The sequence below is a fragment of the Sciurus carolinensis genome, chromosome 9 (genome assembly GCF_902686445.1).
Source record: "Sciurus carolinensis chromosome 9, mSciCar1.2, whole genome shotgun sequence".
Lineage (NCBI taxonomy): Eukaryota > Metazoa > Chordata > Mammalia > Rodentia > Sciuridae > Sciurus > Sciurus carolinensis.
The window spans coordinates 22758419-22777806 of NC_062221.1; the positions used below are offsets into that span (position 1 = coordinate 22758419).

Here is a 19388-nt window from a genome sequence, read left to right on the forward strand (position 1 = left end):
CATCATAAACGGCTGCCCATTCGTGTCCTGGAACCATCTTATTGTAAATTCTGCTGGCTCAAGCAAGTGACTGTAAGACCCGCTGGAGACGAGGGAACGGTCCTTGTGCATCAAAGGCTTGGTATTCCCAAGCTTCGCAGAATGCAGGAAGCCACTCGGGTTGGCGCCGAGCAAACCTGCTCCCAAGACAACCTTTACATGTTCCTGCCTTTCCTGATAGCTTGACATTTGATTCGTTCTTGGCAGCTAGTCAATTTTAAATCACTAGGAAAAATAAGGAACAAATTTCTGTGTTTAGACAGCTGACATCTTTGCTGGTCAGAACCTTGTGTAATTGTCCTTGTGATAAGGACAGCCAAAAAATGGAATAGTTTAAAAAACACCTCTGACAAATGACCCAACAGGAATTCAAGAAAGAGTTCAAAGCAAAGGATGCAAACAGAGCTGGCTGCGTGCCTGGAGCCGCCCCTGCCTCGGGTGATTTTGTTACTTGGGAAGCTGGGGCACAGCATCTCCATGGAGGGCAAGCACCTGTGTGAGGAGAGCTCGTCCTGGAGTCCACTTCTCTTCTCTCAGATGAGGAAAGTACTGGAGGAAGTGTGCTATGGGTTTTGTCACCAGTTATACCCAGGTTTGAACTGTGGCCCTAACACACCTGCTCAGGGGCCCTGCGTCTCTCTGAGCATCTGAGTTTCCTTAACTGATAGACTAAATGTGGTAATTTTGGTTAAAATGTCCAGTGTTGTTCGCACGTCTGACCGCCCTCCCTTGGTGCCCTGCCAGAGGCAGGGGTGAGTTGCCATCAACTGATTCCATGTGGACGCGGGGACACATCTTCTTGCTCTAACCATAAAGTCCAGCTACAACGGCAATGTTTTCAGGTCTCCTTTTGCAATGTAATAACTCAAGTTCTACTTCTCTGCCAGGATGGTATGATCCCTTTCACTTGCCACTTTTCCTGTTGTGTTACTTCTTGATCTGGTATTTTCACAGCAGCTGATCCCCACACACAAGGGCTTCCACGGGTCACCAGCCTAAGGAGACTGGGGATTGCTTCAGATCACAACGCTGCTGGCAGAGTCCAACTCCCCCCACGACACCGTACAAGCTTTTTTGTTGTTGTTTGTTTGTTTTTTTTTTTTCCCAGACTCCCTGGTCACCTCCCTTTCCTCTGTCAAGAGATGCCGGGAGGGGATGGGACAATCTTCCAGCTACAACACTCCACGCTGGCACCTGGCAGAAGGCGGGGCCCTGTTCAGGGTTCAGGCTGACGGATCACACCTTCTGGCAACACTGCTCCACACCCTGCTGGGGCCACTGTCCCCTCCGCTCTCAGCAGTGCCCACTGCAATTATTACATGACTCACGCATCAAAAGGAAAGCCCTCCTCTGGGCTCACAGGCCAGGAGGCAACCTCCACGGGGATCTGATCTTGAGCTACGAAACAGCAGGTAGGAAGCATAAGCCCTGCAAATACTCTTTTAATTAAATGAAGGATTTGTTTCCCTTGCCCTCCTCCCTGTCTTCTTTTCTTTTGCTCCTGTCATACCAGGTAGATATTCTCGATCGTATCTGTCAGTCTGAGAACAGAACCAAGACAAAAACAGACCCCAAACAAGAGCTCTCCTCAGTTCAGAGCAATCAATGTTCAGCAGCAATAATTTTGCTACAAACAGCGAAGGCGGTACTGGTTTCAAATTCCTGACCTAGGATGTAATTGAAATCCAACAGTTAATTATACTTATTTACTGCTGAAAATAGACCCTCTGCATCATGGAGAAGAGTTCTATTTTCTAATTCAGAAAGTCAAAGAAAGAGAAGCAGGCATGGCCACAACCAGGTATCACCAGAAAATGCTGCCAGTTCTCAGTAGTCATCCCTAATAACTTAAATATTGATTCTTTTAAAACCAGTCCACTGTTTGTCCTGAAAACACATCAGAAGTTTTGTTACCAGCTGGACCCTCTCTCTCTCTCTCCCAGGTGGCACGTCCCTTCAGTACCAAACATAAACATTCCCTCCTGTGGTTTGATCTTGCCTGTCCTCTTAACCAGTCCCTGGAGTACATCCCCCAACTCGCTCCGCCTTAAATCTACTAAGATTTAACCTTGTAAATGTCTCTCAAATTCTCATCTCTTCTCTTCATTACCCTTGCTTTGCCCTGGTGGATGGAGTTCTTCAGCCTCCTCCCAGGTGACAGTCGCTGGGCATGGCCCTCCATGGAGTCACAGCTTTTACTCCTAGATGATGCATCTCACACACACACACACAGACACACACACTCTCACACACACTCCCTGCTCAACCCCCATCACTGATCTCTGTTGCCTTCCCTTTGGTATTTAAGGCTCTCCATGACCCCCCAGCCAATTGACCTCTCCAGCTCCATCTGCCACCAACCTGCACCTAGGCTCCAGCCTCAGGACTGATGAACATCCTGTGCACACACTGGCAGCCTCTCTTCACTTCACGGCCACTTCAGTTGCTCCTGAGATGCCCCTTCCTGCTCCCTTCCCTCCACCCCTCCCCCTGTGCTCACTCTTTGTCCCAACCTCTAATTCTGTACACCAGTTACATGGCAATTGTGTGTTTTTTTTAATCAGTGTGTCTTATTTACCTCTGTATTGCTGGTATGTAGTATGATGTTTGCTGTTCAAATAAAAGACACTCATGAAAATTCTAAAATACATCCTTCAGAAAGGTGGACATTGACTGCAGATGGAAGAAAGTAACAGTGAGAAGATTACTGGTTGACAGTACAAGTAAGTAGACATTATTTAAACACATGCAATTTGTGGAGGAAAAGCAAGGAAACCAGAATTTTGGAGCATGAGCTATACACACACATGTGCACATACACGTCCACACACAGATGTGATGCAACAGACTTTAAAGTGTGTCTGGCTTCAGATTGACGTGACTGCGGCCAGCCTGAGTTGTAACCACCATGATTGCCTCAGGGCAACCCTAGCTAGTTTTTCCTTCAGACTTTCCCTGTAAACTATAAATATGCAAAAGCATTAGAGAGGTACCTGGAATTTTACAACCAGACCCTGGTGCCAGAAACATGTGTGGCTTTTTGTTATTAAGATCCTCAAGGTATATTCTGACTTGAAGTCACTTTTGTCCTAACCAATATATGTACCTCTCCTTCTGGCCCAAATTGTGGGATCCACTTGGTCTTCCTAGGACCATGCTTCTGTCACTAGACCCCAACAAACTGCACTCTGTGCAGTCTGGGCCCACCTGCCTCTCCTTCCTGGTCTCAGGGCACCTTGGGGCTGGTGCTCAGATACCTGGGCTGGGTCATTCCAGAACAGTCTGTGTGTTCAAATAGCAACAGCAGTTTCCATGGGAGCAGACACAAAGCACATAACCTCCCAATAAGGATGGGGAGAAACTGGAATGGGGAGAAAAAGAATTATCAATTTAAGACAGCAAAAAGAGAGGCTAAAAATAGAAAACATCAATAAAGAAAAACATCAAAGGGTGATAAGAGTACTTAAAAACAGAAATGCAACTGGACTGTAATATCCAATTAAAGGTAAATATTTCTAGAATGAATTAAAAAAATACATGTTGCTTGTAAGTCTCATCTGAAACACGGAAAAATTGTCAATCTGTTCACAACCATTAATATTACCTCAAAATATGCAAACCAAAAATGGACACGTCAAAGTGGAAAGCCATTTCCCAGACTCTCCCAGCACTTACTCCCACATGTGAGTTTTTCCCGCCCCAAGCAGTTCTCCAATTACCTGTGGACACCAACTGAGTGTCCTTTGATTCTGTTCACCTCTGACACTGTCTACCTGGGGTTTCTGTCGGATCCCACAGACTCTCTGCTTCAGATGCCAATCACACCCTGTGCTTCTGACCCGCAGCTATCACTCTGGTGTTCCCACAAACCCCTCCTCTGATTTGATACCTACTGTGCCAGAAAGGCTCACAGAACTCAGGAAGGCACTTTTCTTAGGCTTACTAGTGTATTATGAAGGATACAACTTGGGAAGGGCCAAAGGGAAACCATGCACAGCACAAGGAAAGGGAGTGTGCAAGGGACACATGTGTGCCCTCCCTGAGTCGGTCACCTGCCGCCTCTGGCACATGGGTGTGTTCACTGTGACAGACGCTCACCCATTCCTCTAGGGATTTCTACAGAGGTTTCATCACAGGTGCATACTTAATTGCTGACTCCATCCCAGCCCCTCTCTCCTCCTGGAGTGAGGGAGGTGGGCTGGAAGTTCCAAGTGTCTAATCACTGCTCAGTTTCTGGTGAATAGCCCACATCCTGAAGCTATCCAGAGACCCACTGAGAGTTGCCTCATTAGATAAAAAGACACTCCTATCGCCCAGGAAATTCCAAGGGATTTAGGAGCTCCTGTCAGATACTCCCACTAACCCTACTGCTCAGGAAATTACAAAGATGTTAGGAGCTCTGTGCCAGGAACCAAGGTCAAAGACCAAATGTTCAAACACACTCCGGAGCACCCACGGCTTGGGAAGTCACAGTGTCGTAGGAGTTCTGTGTCAGGATCTGGGGGCAGAGGCCAAATGTGTTTTCCTTGTTGTATCACACATGGCAACTAGGAAAACAGACAAATCCATCACAAGAGGAAAATCTGCAGTACACCTCTGCTTGTAATTGACAGAAGATAGAAATGTTAAGGTAAAGACAATGCATTTTAAATACGTAAAACATAGAATACTGAATACAACAATTAATGAAATATTAAACAATTCTGAAAACAAGGTTATAGAGATAGCCTCAATTACAAAGGACTGACTGGAAAGAAAGATAATGTTCTTTTATAATGCAATTACAAATTAGAAATATTTTTTTTTTAAGATACTAGAAAGAACAAATATATGTGGCAGATATACATAATGGAATACTATGGGGCCTTTAAAAAGAAGGAAATTTGTGTCCTACATGACAACTTGGATTGACCTGGGGACGTGATAAGTGAAATGAGTCAGGTGCAGAAAGATAACCACCACATGATCTCATTTGCATGTTGACTTATTGAATATAAGTTGTATAAGCGGACAGTAGAAAGGTGATTGATTGTCAGGGGCTGATCTGGGTAGAAGGGAATGGAAGACGTTATTCCAAGGATACAGACTTTCAGTGTGACAGGAAGAGTAAGTTCACAAGATCTGTCCTACAATATGGGACTATAATAACAATGTGGCACATTCTTGAGTATCACCAACAGCAGATTTTAAGTGTTCTTACCACACACACAAAAAATGAGTCTGTAGGGACTGGGATTGTGGCTCAGTGGTAATGTGCTTGCCTAGCACATGTGAGGTACTGGGTTTGATCCGCAGCACCACATAAAAATAAAAAAATAAAGTTATTTAAAAAGTGAGTATGTGAGGAAAAGTAAATGTTCACTCACTCAATTTAGTCATTCCACAATCATGTTGTATACTGCAAATAGATACAATTTTTGTCAGTTAAGACAAAAATTTAAGAAAGACAACTTGAAAATTCCGATACATATTTAAACACATGTGCGCACACACACACACACACACACATTACAAAATAACTCATAGCCTAAAATGAAATAAAAAGGAAAACTAGAAAATTCTTAGAAATGAATTAATTCTCATATAAAAACTTGAGAATGGAGTTAAATCAGTATGTTGAAGGAATTATGACCTAGGAGGTTCATATTAGAAAAGAAGAAAAATTCTAAATTAATGAGGTAGGTAGGTCTCAAGAAGGCAGAAAGGAAAATAAGAATAAGAAACTGATGGAAAAACAAAAAAAAAATTTTGAACTTGTCATTTTTTTTCTAATATTAACATTTGAAGCAATAAACTTCACCCAAGAAGAAAAATTCAAAATTAATGAGGTAAGCCTCCAACTTAAGGTAGAGAAGAAAATAAGAATAAGAAATTATATTGTTATATTGTGTGTATGTATGAATATGTTTCAACAAATTCCACCATTATGTACAATTACAATTCACCAATAAAAACATAAGAAAAAAAAGAAATTGAAGACAAATATATAATAGGGACAATCAATGAAGCCAAATACTGGGTTTTGGTATCATATATCAAGAGAAAAAGAAAGCTCAGAGAGCTCACATGTGTAATCATAAGACCTAAAAGAAAAATACAACTATAAAAGCCACAACTAATAAACAAAGATATTTTAAACCTTAACCCTTAGATGAAATGGATAAATATCTATAAAAAATACAACTTACCAAATATGACTTGTAAAACAGAAAGCTTCAACAGTCCTATGCCCTTTAAGTAAGTTGATCTGTTATTTTAAATTATGTTTCACAAAGAAACCACTAGGTTCAAACAGTTTTTCGTTATCATATTGAGCAACTTCTATGGCACAGTCATAGAACAGAAGAAATTCCAGTCTTACTCTTCCACTCTGACACTGGACAGAGAGAGAGAGAGAGAGAGAGAGAGAGAGAGAGAGAGAGAGAGAGAGAGAGAGAGAGAGAGAGAGAGAGAACACTCCCAGCTCTTACATGACCTTGATCTGTCTTTCCTCCAAATTCAGGAACAAGACAAGGATGTCCACTCAGCAGTCCTTTTCAATAGAGTTCTTAAACCACTAGCCAGAGCAATCAAGCAAGAGAAGAAAATTAAAGGGAGAGAAAGAGGAAGAGAAGTCAAATTATCTCTGTTTGTGGATGATATGATCATATATCTAGAAGACCAAACCAAACTGACCAAACAAAACCCTTCAGAAGAATCCTACAGCTAATAAGCAAATTTAGTCAAGTAGAAGGATATGAAATCAACATAAGAAAATCAGTATCTTTGCTATATACCAATAATGTACACAACAAAAAAGAAATCAGGAAAACAATTCCATTCTTAATAGTCTCAATAAAATAAAATACTTGGGAATAAATCTAACCAAGGAGATGAAAAGCCTCTATAATGAAAATTACGGAACTGTAAAGAAAGGAATTAAAGAAAGCATTAGAAGATTAGAAGATTAGAAGATTAGAACTTCCTATGTTCTTGGATAGGCAGAATTAATAGTTAATATGGTCCTATCACCTAAAATGATCTACAGATTCAATGCAATCCCTGTCAAAATACCAATGACATTCTTCATGGAACTACAGAAAAACAGTCCTAAAATGCATATGGAAGAATAAAAGACCCAAAATAACCAGAGGAATTCTGAGCAACAAGAAGAAGTCTGGAGACATCACAATTCCTGACCTCAAATTATACTAAAGAGTGATAGTAACACAAACAGCATGGTATTGGCATAAAGACAGATATGAAGAGCAATGAAATAGAAGACACAGAGAGAAACCCACACAGACACAGTCATCTGATTCTTGACTAAGGTGCCAAAAACATGTTGGAGCAAAGACAGGCTTTTTAACAAGCAGTGCTGAGAAAACTGGATCCCTATTTCTCACTCTGCACAAAAGTCAACTCGAAGTGGACCAAAGACCTAGAAATTAGACCAGAAACTTGGCAACCACGAATTGAAAATATAGGGTCAACACTCTAACATATAGGAGTAGGCATCATTTTCCTTAATCAAACTCCTAAAACACAAGAAATAAAACAAACAAACAAAAAAATCAATAAGTAGGATGGTATTAAATTAGAAAGCTTCTGCACAGCAAAGGAAAAAGAATGTGAAGAGAGAACCTATGGAAGGGGAGAAAAATCTTTGCTAGCTACTCTTCTGATAGAGGATTAATATCCAGAATATAGAGAGCTCAAAAAATGTAACACCAAAAAAGAATAACCCTGACAATTAATGGGCAAATGAACTAAACCATATTTCCCAAGAGAAGAAACACAATGGCCAACAAATAAATGAAAAATTTTCAACATCCCTAGCAGTGAAAACTATACCAAGATTTCATCTCACCACAGTTAGAATAGCAAGTTTTGAGAATATAAAAATAATAATGCTGGCGAGGATGTGGGGATAAAGGAACAATTGTTCATTGTTGATGCAAAGTAGTTAAAACTGCCATGGAAATCAGTATGGAGATTCTTCAAAAGATTAGGAGTGGAACTACCTTAAGACCCAGCTATTCCACTTAATAAACATCCAAAACAGCTAAATTAGCATACATGCATGCAATGTTTATAGCAGCACAATTTATAATAGCTAAGTTATGGAACCAACTTACATGTCTATTAACAAATGAATGGATAAAGAAAATACGGTATTTTTTATCATATGGTATCATACACACATAACGTGTAAAATGGAGTTCTATTCAGCCGTAAAGAAGAATGAAATTATGTCATTTGGAGGTAATGGATGGAAATGTAGAACATCATGATAAGTAAAATAAGCCAGACTCAGAAAGTCAAAGGTCAAATGTTTTCTCTCATATGCAGAAGTTGGAGAGAAAAAGAAAAAAGGAATTAAAAAACGCATCCCACTGGGCACTATGGCACAAGCCTGTAATCCCAGCAGCTCGGAAGGCTGAGGCAGGAGGACCCCGAGTTCAAAGACAACCTCAGCAAAAGCGAGATGTTAAGTAACTCAGTGAGACCCTGTCTCTAAAATGCAAAATAGGGTGGGGGATGTGGCACAGGGGTCAAGTGCCCCTGAGTATAATCCCTAATACCTAAAAAAAAAAAGAATGCATACCATAGCTGGCTATGGTGGCACATTCCTGTAATCCCAGCAACTGGGGAGTCTAAGGCAGGAGGATCACAAGTTCAAAGGCAGCCTAGGCAACTTAGTGAGACCCTGTCTTAAAAGAAATAATAAAAAAGGGCCTGGGGTGCAGTTCAGTGGTAGGACAGCCCCTGCGTTCAATTCCAGGACTGCCAAAAAACAAAGGATCTCACAAAATACAAGGGAGCACTAGGGGAAGAAGATCAAGGGGGAGGGAAGAGGGAAGGGAAAAGGTAGGTGCTGGGAATGAAATGGACCAAATTATGTAATGTGCATGTATGAATATATCACAATAAGCCCCATTTTTATGTATAATTATGATGATTATGATGCAACCATTAAAAATAAATAGAAGGGATACCAGTACAGTAGAGGAGGGGACCAGGAGAGGAAAGAGAGAGGGAAAGGGGAGTTACTGGGGAACGAAATAGAGCAAATTATGTTATGTGCATGTATGACTGTGTCACAATGAACTTTACTGTTATGGGTCATTATAATGCACAAATAAAAATATAAGAAAAAGTCTAGAACAAATTTAACCTAGTTAATGCCCAAAGTACCTAAGTCTGTTACGCCATGCCACAGGATTCCCGTGTTTCAGAAGTGAAGCTTGACAGAATCCTGCTTTTGTCAACTTTGAGAAATGGGCCTTGAACAATCATTTCCTTTCCCTAAGGGGCAGCAGCTCCTGTAAAATTCAGGGACCAGCCCTTCAGGAAACATTCAATGGTAAGTTCCATTGTCTTCACTCTTTAGTTTTAAATGGAAACGTTTCTAATGCAAAGCTGTTTACCTAAGTATTCAGCTGTTTACCTCCACACGCAAAGCTCAGAATCAAAAATCTGATCCCCGTTCAGGAACATGAAACAGGATTCAGCTCAAAAGTGATGAAAAATGTAGGGTAAGTCCCAGCTAATTCACTGGTGTTTCACAAGTAATTTGTTTTTAACAGTAAATAGAGTGATTTACTTTTTTTTTTTTTGAAAAGTGTAAATTATGGTGTGTTAAATTACAGTGGAATAAATTATAGGCCAACATGCTCTCTTGGGTGGAAGAGAGACATCTGGTTTCTACCATATAACCTGCAGCCTGGCTTATCTCTGTGACAGTCTGTATTTTCCAAAAATGGCTATGGCAAGGCTTTCCCAGAAACTTTCCGATTCTCTACTAAGAGATGGAATGTATTTCCACTCCCACTGAACCCGGATGGCCTTTGTAAGTGCTTCAGTGAATTGATTGCAGAGGAGTGATCCTGTGTGATTTCCTAGGGTGGGTCATAAAAGATGACAAGCTTCCTGCCTGGCTTTCTTTCTCTTGGGTCAGGTAGTGAGGTAGCGTCAGGTTACCTTGAAGCTGGCATTCGCAGAGACCACAAAGAAAGAGATGCCTGAGGAAGCCAGCTGCTCCATTGTTCCCAGTCCAGGCTCCAGACACCCATGGGCTGACTGAACGAGGTTCCAGTCCCCAGCCTGCCAGCCACCCAGCTGACGCTGAGCGGAGCTGAGTGGAGCAGAGAGGAACTGTCTCCACTGAGCCCTGGCCAGACTGTAGATTCAAGAGCCAAACAAACAGGGCTGTTGCTTTAGGACACCAAGTGCTGGAGGGCTTTGCTATGCAGCAGTAGATAACTAGATCAACTGCCGGATCTGTGAGGACACTGAATGCAAATGGCATGCTCTGTCTGCCCAAAGGATAGAAGCATGGAAACTACCAGTTCAAACAGCATGGCTTCTTTAAAAACCAAAATGACTGCACTGTATTTCACCCCAGAAGAAGCAAGCACCACCCCTGAAAGTTGAATTCAATTTAGAATTCATGTACATTTTCCCCCCAACCAACAATGTCAATTATGAAATGTACATAAATCTATTATTTGCAAATAAAAAAAAACCTCTATTTTTGTTTTTAATATTTTCAAAGGATCTCTGAGATGCAGGTTAATGACCTCTGTTTATCAATAAAATTTACTCAATTACTGTATCTACTTTTCATGTTAATCTGTTTATGTTGGTATCTACAGGGAACATCGGGTATCTTCAAATAAAGTGGAACCGAAATGATATCACTGGGGTTTACGTTTTGTCATCAGGTACTTGATGTCAGTAGAAAGTAACCAGACTTCAGAGTTAAGTAAAATCCCTGCTTATTTATTTATTGTGTGACTTCAAGCAAGCCACATAACTTTGCTGAGCACTTTTATGGATCTGTAAAATTGAACAAACACCTACCTATCTTGCAGGGTGGTTATGGAATTAAATAAGCCACTATATGTGAAATGTTTAGCATTCCTGGTACATAACAGGTCATTAGCAACTTTCCTTTCTTTGGCATCCCTGACTTCTTTGGTAGCATGAAAGGCTAAAGGAATATGTGAACTCATGATCTGCCCGTTACAAGAAGCCCCCATCTGTGAGTGATGCTCCAGCACAGGGAGTGGACCCCCAGCCTCCATCAGAACGTCAACAAGAGCAGCTACCATAGCCCCCTCTGCGTTTGCTTCGCTTTGTTTATTGTAGTTGTTGTTTTAATGGCAAATATTGGAGAAAATTTATCATTGCATTTCAGGGAGCAATTTTTCTTTTGTTACCATGTATGTCAATCAGCAAAGAACTAGTTTTGTTTGTTTTCACTTAGAGATCACTGGGGAGCTTTATGCACAGAGGTATCTGAGCTGATTATTGACCTGTTACATTGAGGAAGAATACTAAGGAGAAACAAAACAAAACGATAGGTAACCTGTGTGTTTCGGAGGTTCAACCAGGAACCTCAAAATAGAAGCAGACAAAACGAATGGTCTCATGGAGGCAGAGAGAACCAGTCATTCTTCTCGATTCTTCTACTTGGTTCAAGCTTAGCCTCTAAGTGTACAAGGAAGCTCCTTGGGGTCAGCAAAGCAGGAGATTGTGAGAACCAGAGCTTTGCTCCCCACTTGTTATGGGAGTTTAGATGTGGTTTTGCAGGTTTCATTTGTGATTTCATGATCACCTGGTGTAGTGTCTTCACCCACAGATAAGAAGTGAGACCCAGAGCAACTCAAGGGCTTTCAAAGCAGACAGACCTGGGGCTAGCATCCAGGCTTTCCAGGCTGACAGCGGATACTTACTCCACAAAGCCTAGGCTGGCTTTAAAGTGGCTGGTTTGGTGGTGATGAGAAAGAAGTACAGCATGCATTCCTACTCAGATTAAAATGATTCCACAGGCTGGCATTTATTTCCCAATTTCCAAACTAGCTTCCTTGCCAAAGGAAGGGGGACCGGTTACTGTCTTGGACATGAGCCCGTCCCCACGACAAGGTTCTTATCCTCCAGACCTGGAAGAACTCTGTAAGCACTTTTCAAACCTGATACATTCCAGGACATACAGGATGAATTTTAATACTATCACCAGTGCTGTCCCTTGCAAATGGCAGATACCCAATAGGAAATAATGGACTTCTGTGCTCTATAATCTATCGATGACCAGGGTCACTATTATACAATATGTCAAACCTGTGCAGGTCAAAATTTCTGGCACCTGAGGATAGTTCTCACATTCCAGGTCACTCCCTACCTTACCCCCACCTGATGTAAGGACTTCTTCCTGTTTCCTGTCTAAGGACTAGAGATGTTCTTCAGGCTTCTCCAATGTAGAAGAACTAGCTACAGAGTGACTATATTGAAGAGCCCTAATTTTCCACAAAAAAAGATACTTAGTGAAGGGTGAATGAGGTTTCTAAGCCAGGCATCATACAAATATGGAGCCAGGAGTAAAGGAGGACGTTTATCTTTTTCAAATTCATGTAAATCAACCATATTGACCTTGATAGAAAGGACCTTCATTAAGCACTAAACTGGAATTTGAACATCTGAATGCTCCACTAAGGTAAAACAGAAATTAGAGCCAAATGTGGAAACTGAAACAATGAGAGAGATAAAGGGGCTCTCTATCCAGGAAAGGCACTGATGTAATGGAAACGAGGCAGCCTGGAGTGGAGGCTGAGGGAGACCAACCGTCAAGGGTGGCCTGTTTTTATCTGTTGGGAAGACAATGAGGGGTGTATTTGGGAACACGGGTGGAGAGAGAGGCCACCAGCAGATAGCTCCTTGCCAGGCAGGTTCTAATTTGGCTTGAATGGAAATTTCCTCTTCGGGACGTGAACTTGCCTGTAGTCCCACACTCAGAAAATGAGGTTCTCTCCAATAGGTTCTCCCGCTCTGAGATGTGCGGGAGCAAAGCCCACAGCCTAGAGAACAGTGTTCTCTGTGCCTGCCATCCACCACGGAGGCCACTGGCTAGTACGACCAAGGAACTGAACTTCATTATAAATGTTTGACTTTATCAATTTTAATTAAAGTTAAATTTTAGAGATGAACTCATACTGAAGCTGGATGTTGATGTTCATAATACATTTTTATTTGGAAAGAGTTGCTCTGGATTCTGAAGGGTCTAGGTTAGATAAGTTTTGTTTTGTTTTTGTTTTTATGGTGCTGGGGAATGAACCCAGGGGTACTACTAAGCTACATCTCCAAACTTTTTATTTTGAGACAGGTTGTCATCATATTACCAAGGCTGGCCTCAAACTTTCAATCCTCCTGCCTCAGCCTCCCAAGTAGCTGGGAGTACACAACTGTGTCCTGCTAAATATGTTTTTTAAAGATTATAACTAGTATATATTTTAGCTTCTTTGACAAAAGCATCTGAAGAGCCCAAGGATAGTCTTTCTTAATAGAATACACTCTCCCAGTAAATTAATATTTTGCATTTGGTTTGCAAATTTACCTCAAATTAGGTAACTGATGCTAGTCAGTCAGCTTCTAATCAATTCCAAAGTAAAAATGATGCTAGGGTTCCAGATCAGAGAAACTGACTGACCCTGAAACACACCAGTGACCTCCGATCTGAGTCCCATGACATTCTTTCTATATGTGCATCACCAGGATTTAAATATTTGAGAATAAATACCATGCCCCTTTAGTCTTCTTTTATAGGACCTCAAAAAAGAAACCACATAAAAGAAAGTGATAAATCATCCTAACAGTGCATACACATTCCAAAGGAGAAACAATTTGAAATACCCTCTGAACATGAATCAAATATATGGCAAGCAATAACAAATTTATACAAACTTCCTATGTGCAGGTAAAACTTTATGAGTTAAACAGAGTTTGCCCAAAGACTGTGACCTCAAACATTGAAAACCCTTGGCCTAACCCATTCTGATAGCCACCACCCTGCCCCCCCCACACACACCCAGGACTTTACACTTCCCTCCAGAAACTGTGTTCGAGTAAAAGGACACGCATGCTCACAGGACGCCAGGGAGCCAGGGTAGGCCATCACCTTCCATTCTCAGATCTGGGTAATTGCTTAGTTACAGAAAAGTTAAGTGAACACACCCAAGGTTCAGCTGCTCGTTTCCACTCAGACCCTAGGTGGTGGTCATTCTAGAAACTGCCATCGGATGCTAATGAGAGTAAGCCAGGTCATAGGGTCTGGTGAGGGTTCATCCCGGTAGCCCACTAGTCAGTCAACTCTGCTTTTTCCCACCTGTGAATCAGAACTTGATAAATGCAGCAGTACGATTCGTTAACAAATCTTTAATTACCACCCTTGCTTTTTGAACTAAAATAAAGACATGCTCCGACATAATATTTACATAGAGAATACCTACCTTCAGCTAAGTAACTTTTCCCTCTAAATTACACGATTCTAAGTCTCCGTCCATCTTAAATCTGGGTCCATTCCAGAATTTAGCTGGAATTCTCCCCAAAGGCCCCATCGCATAACCTCCCCAAGTTCACCTCCTCATTCTCCTCCCCAAGTTTAAATCGACACGGCGTTTAGGATCTCATCTGCTCAGGCCCTTCGCCTCTTTGCAGGATGCGCTCTCCTCACACACTGCCCCACCCGCCCCAGGAGAACCCGGGCTCCACTCCTCCCTCCCTCCCGGTGCTTACCTCTGCTCTACCACCCACTCTGGGCTCCCATTCCCAAGCAGAAAGCGCGTGGCTGCTGGCGTCTTGCTCTCCCCACTCTGTGGTCCTGTTCCAATCAGGGAAACATTCCTATGGCAACCAACAAGCACCACCATCTCACTCCCCTTCCCTCCAAGTTGCGTTTGCATGGCAGACGTCTGGCAAGGACACTGAATTACTTTAACTTGCCTAGCAACTACTAGCCTGTTCCAGCCCCTTTAAAGGGGGTTGGCTTTGTTTCTCTTTTCAAACATTCTCAGGGGCTAGTTGGTTGGGGAAAGGGCAGTTGCCCAGCCAGCCTCACAGGGCACTGGCCTGCCACACACAGGGAAGCAAATTAGAGCTTCCTTTTGCCCAAGACCCAAAAATAAAAATCATCCACAGGTCTGAAACCATGGCTTGAGAGTGGAACATTCCAAAGGTCTTCCCCTGAGCTAACTCCAGCAGAATTTCAATTCTTGGAGAACTTCAGATCTCCCTGACCCTCAGCAATAAGAAAGGGATGAATTATCAATAGTGGCCTCTATTCAGAAAACCAGGTTTATCCATCCATTTTGCTGTGTATTTTAGACCTTCCCATTTTAACTAAACAGTCTGGCAACTAGATAGTTCTACTCACAGATTGTATTTTATTTACTAGTTTATTTTGGTAGCAGGAACCAACGGAGTCCCAAATGATTGATGTTGCTGTCCATATCCCCCACCACCGCCACAGGGAATTCTAAAGAAATACTCAGAGTGTCTACACCCTAATTTGGGATGCCTAAAATGAAATACTTCCTCAAAAAATCCATACAGGTAGAGGAGCTTGATTAATGACTGAACAGTTTATCAAGCTCTGCATGCCGGGGGCCCTTCTAGAACAGAAGCGACCTGTGGGTGTTAGCTTCTAAAAGCAGCCAATGAACCAAACAAGCCAGGTCCTGGAGAGAAAGAGAAGCTACTGCATAAGCATTCCTACTGCTAGATGCGGCCACTACCGTTCCACAAGGAAAGCAAGGCTGCCACTGCAGAAGGGGAGAGTTGCCAATTTAGGGTAGGAACAGAATCAAGAACCTACAGGGGTGAACACACCATCCTTTACAAGACAACCATTCCTGCCAGCAGTGAGCAAAAGAACCGCTTCTCTATACTTGCAATTTTGCATTCCTTTTTTAAAAAGCAGTCTTCTTAGTCTCCTCCGTTGGCTTTTTAAGGATAAGGACAATACTAGGTCATCAGATCCTATTCCAATGACGACAAAGTGCTCAGTAAGCATTCACTGAAATGAACCTTAGATACCGCGGGGGCTAAAAATGTAAATTAAAAATTTTCAATTCTATTTTCACCTATCATACAAACTAAAATTTCTGTCACATTCAGTGTAGACAAGGATGTGGAGAAACATGACACTCTCATACACTATTGTTGGAAGTATAAATTAGTGCAGTCGTTTTGGAGGATAATTTTGGCAGCATTTAGTGACGCTAAAAATGCACATGCTTTTTCATCAGTAATTCCCTTGCTTTGAATTTACAAAAATGCAAAAAGATGTGTCCTGGGATTGTTCGCATCAGAAAAAAATCTGGAAAATCCTAAATGTTGATGAACACAAGTTCAATTATGGCATGTGAACTCAATGGAATACTATACAGTCATTCAAAATGAGGTGGTCTGTGCACACTAATAAGGGCAGATGCCCAAGATATATTGCACAACTGAATCCACATATGTATCCATACATTCATTTATTAAGCACAGATGAGTGCTGTGTGTATGCATATGTGTATGTACGTGTGTGTGTGCTTGCATGTGAAAAGTGTGTTAGATCATTTCCGGCAGGTATGTGGAAATTTAACAGTAGGTACCTCCAAGGAATGATAGGAATGAGAGAATAGGAAGGAATACTCTTATTTTCATTTTGTAACTTTTAAAATACTGCTGACTTTCAAAACAAAAATGTCTTGCTCATATTTTAAAAATGTTAATAATTGCTTTTTAAAAAAAATAATGACAGCAGCTTACTGCTGGCATTCAGGTATTCCCACACAACTAAAGCAGCATTCTCTAAAAACACAAGCTGCTCTGGTGGCATGTGAGGAACTTTAGAAGAGAGGGCACCAGTTCACATGAACTGTTCACAGAGTATGAGCTTTTACTGTACTGGACATTGTAAACATATCAGAGCTTTATTAGAAATTAAGAAATCATATCAGGGCTATATAAATTAAGATTAAAAATTATGGAGAACCATAAATATTGCAATATGCAACAAATATGCTAAAATACACATCTCCTCCTAATGCTGGCATCATTTTTCTTATGGGGTGAGGAAGCAGAGAAATAATTACTGCTGCTAAATTAGAAATCATAAGCCCAAGAAACTCTGTACATATGTAAAAAGGAAGAACCAATAAATGGGATTCAAGGATTTAAAATGATGTTTAATCAAAGAGAAGGAAAGCTGCAAATAAGTCTTTTAGAGGTTTACTTAGCATGATGGGAGGGCTAGCTGAATTTTCTCTTAGTCACTGTCAACTCAGTAGCAAGAAGATGGGAACAGTGACATAAAATTAATTTTTTTCAATTTCCAAAGGTTAGAAAGAACACTCCGTTTTAAATAATGGAATGTTAAGGTTCATTTCCACATGATTCCCCACCTCTCAAATATTCCTCCTACTTTTTTCTTATAAACTCAAAAGAAAAAAAAATTTCCCTTGGTGCTCATTATAAAACCCAGAACACTCTTGACATTGCCATTTTAACTGTCTATTGTTCTCCTAACTCCAGGAAATCTCTGAAAGCCAGACATAATGACTGTTGTGACGGCTTTCAGTAACAAGAAGTGAAGTTTCCTGTCAAAAGAAGTTGCTCTCTCCATTTTCATCATATGTAAAACAAGATGCTTCAGAGCATCTTCACAGACGGAGGAGCTTCTTTGAGACCCTGAAATGTACTACAAAGGATTCAAGAATGAATCAAAATGACAGATAAATTTGTAGGAGTTTCTACCTTTTTGCTGTAGCAAACTGTGAATTATTTCCCAATTAGTACTGACTCTTGATTGGTGACCTGACTTTCTACTCTAGAGCTGTTAAGGACAGAGTCTGGATATTAAGTCAACAAAGGCACAGAAAGTAAATTAGGAGTTGGAGCTTATTTGGAATTCTCTGGATCCTAGGTTAAATGGAGTGGCGGTGAACCACATTACGTTATCACCCTCCTCCAGTAACTGCGGTAAGTTCCTGGAATTCCAACGCTTCCATTCAATTGTCTGTAGTACAGATCTACTGGTCAGATGAACAGAAAGGCAGCAGCTTGCTTCTGGAGAAAGAGCCCTGGGACACAGTCAGTCCTGGGTTCAAGTGCTGTGCAGCCCCAGGCCTCCTAGGCATGGAAAGCAGAGACTCGCCTTTTTTGCCTCATTTCTCCCATATGAACAAACGGAAATGGGTGTATCAGATCCAGAGAGAGAACATACAGATACGAGATGATCTGGGATGCCAAAAAGGTCTTACGAACCAAGAGCAGTAGTTTGCCTTTTTGAAATTGTGCTGTCCTGCCACGCACGGACCTGTGTGACTCAGTTTCCTCCTCTGTAAAATGAGAATAAGAATAGAACTCACTTCGTGGATACTGTGAAGATTAATGAGTGAACATGTAAAGTGCTCTTAGAAGAGTTTCTGGCACAGATAGAGCAAACACTTCAAAAGGCTAGCTATTACCTTTGGTACAAAGCTGTTCTATTTACTTAGGACGGTGGATCTCTAGTACTGGAAAGACTCTAGATGTGACAGAATTCTAACCTAAATTGAATAATAAGACACACACATAAAGTAGGGATCAGCTATGTCCACCTTGTTGTAACCAGGGGCCCAGCCAGGCATACATTAATAACCACAAGAGGGTGGCTGGGGTAGAACTTGCAAACACAGAAGCAAATTGTGGGAGGGACCTCCTCTCTTCCCCATGTCTGGTTGGTTCCCCACCCTCCTGAAATATTTGAAAGATTGGTAGGTGGGCTAATGAATGAATGCAATACACACAATTAGTGCTTTCAACTTAATCCTCTTGCATAGTTTCTAACATAACACACATGCTTGATGTTAAAATATTGTCTATACAAAACACAAAGGAAAACTCAAAAGATACGTGCACATACATGCCTTAAGTATTTAATCAGTGTTCACTATAGGTCAAGCATAGTGCACAAGTTGTTTCATGAATCAAGTTTAGTTTATGCCATTTATAGAAATCTAACCAAGCTTTTAGGGAAAGTAGTTGGCCTCTATCATGCACTGGGGTCTGGTCATAGAGGAGATAACTAATTATATTCCTCCCTAGTTGGTTTCTTATAGGCAAACTCCCCTCTGAATTCAAACCTCAGTGATGCTATTTAAGTGCCAGGACATTTTTTTATCTTAAGAAACCAAAGAAAAATTGAAAATCTTGTTCATAAGGATATAACTGTACCAGACAGTATTTAAAGGAATTAGGGGCATGTAATTAATGACAATAATACCTTACAACAAATTCATACTGACAGACAGAAGATATGTGTGATAATATTGAATTATGGATGAATTTTAAAGAAATCGAGTTTTATTAGAGTAATTCGAATTAAATGCTAATAAAATATTACCAAGTCGCAATCCTCCTAGGACTACTTTAATGACTAAAATCACTCATCATCAGTACATAGTTAGGATGCAAATAGATGCAAGGAAAGCATTTGAAAGCAGATCTTCCTTTCAAGCAGGTTAATGTGTTTCCTAGCAGACATATTTACCCTGCTCATT

General features: G+C 41.1%; 1 protein-coding gene across 8 annotated transcripts in view; it reads right to left on the reverse strand.

The window, feature by feature from the left end:
* Positions 1–19388, reverse strand: part of Tmem108 (transmembrane protein 108) — a 325980-nt gene that overhangs the window by 224889 nt on the left and 81703 nt on the right. Inside the window, exon 1 of one of the 8 annotated variants that reach the window (XM_047564394.1) lies at positions 14593–14690. The exons of 5 other annotated variants lie outside the window; for them this stretch is intronic. The gene's annotated coding sequence lies outside the window, so the exon portion shown is untranslated. Of the gene's footprint in view, positions 1–14592; positions 14691–19388 lie in introns of those variants that run through there. 2 more of the 8 variants (XM_047564396.1, XM_047564393.1) reach the window with 2 other exon arrangements.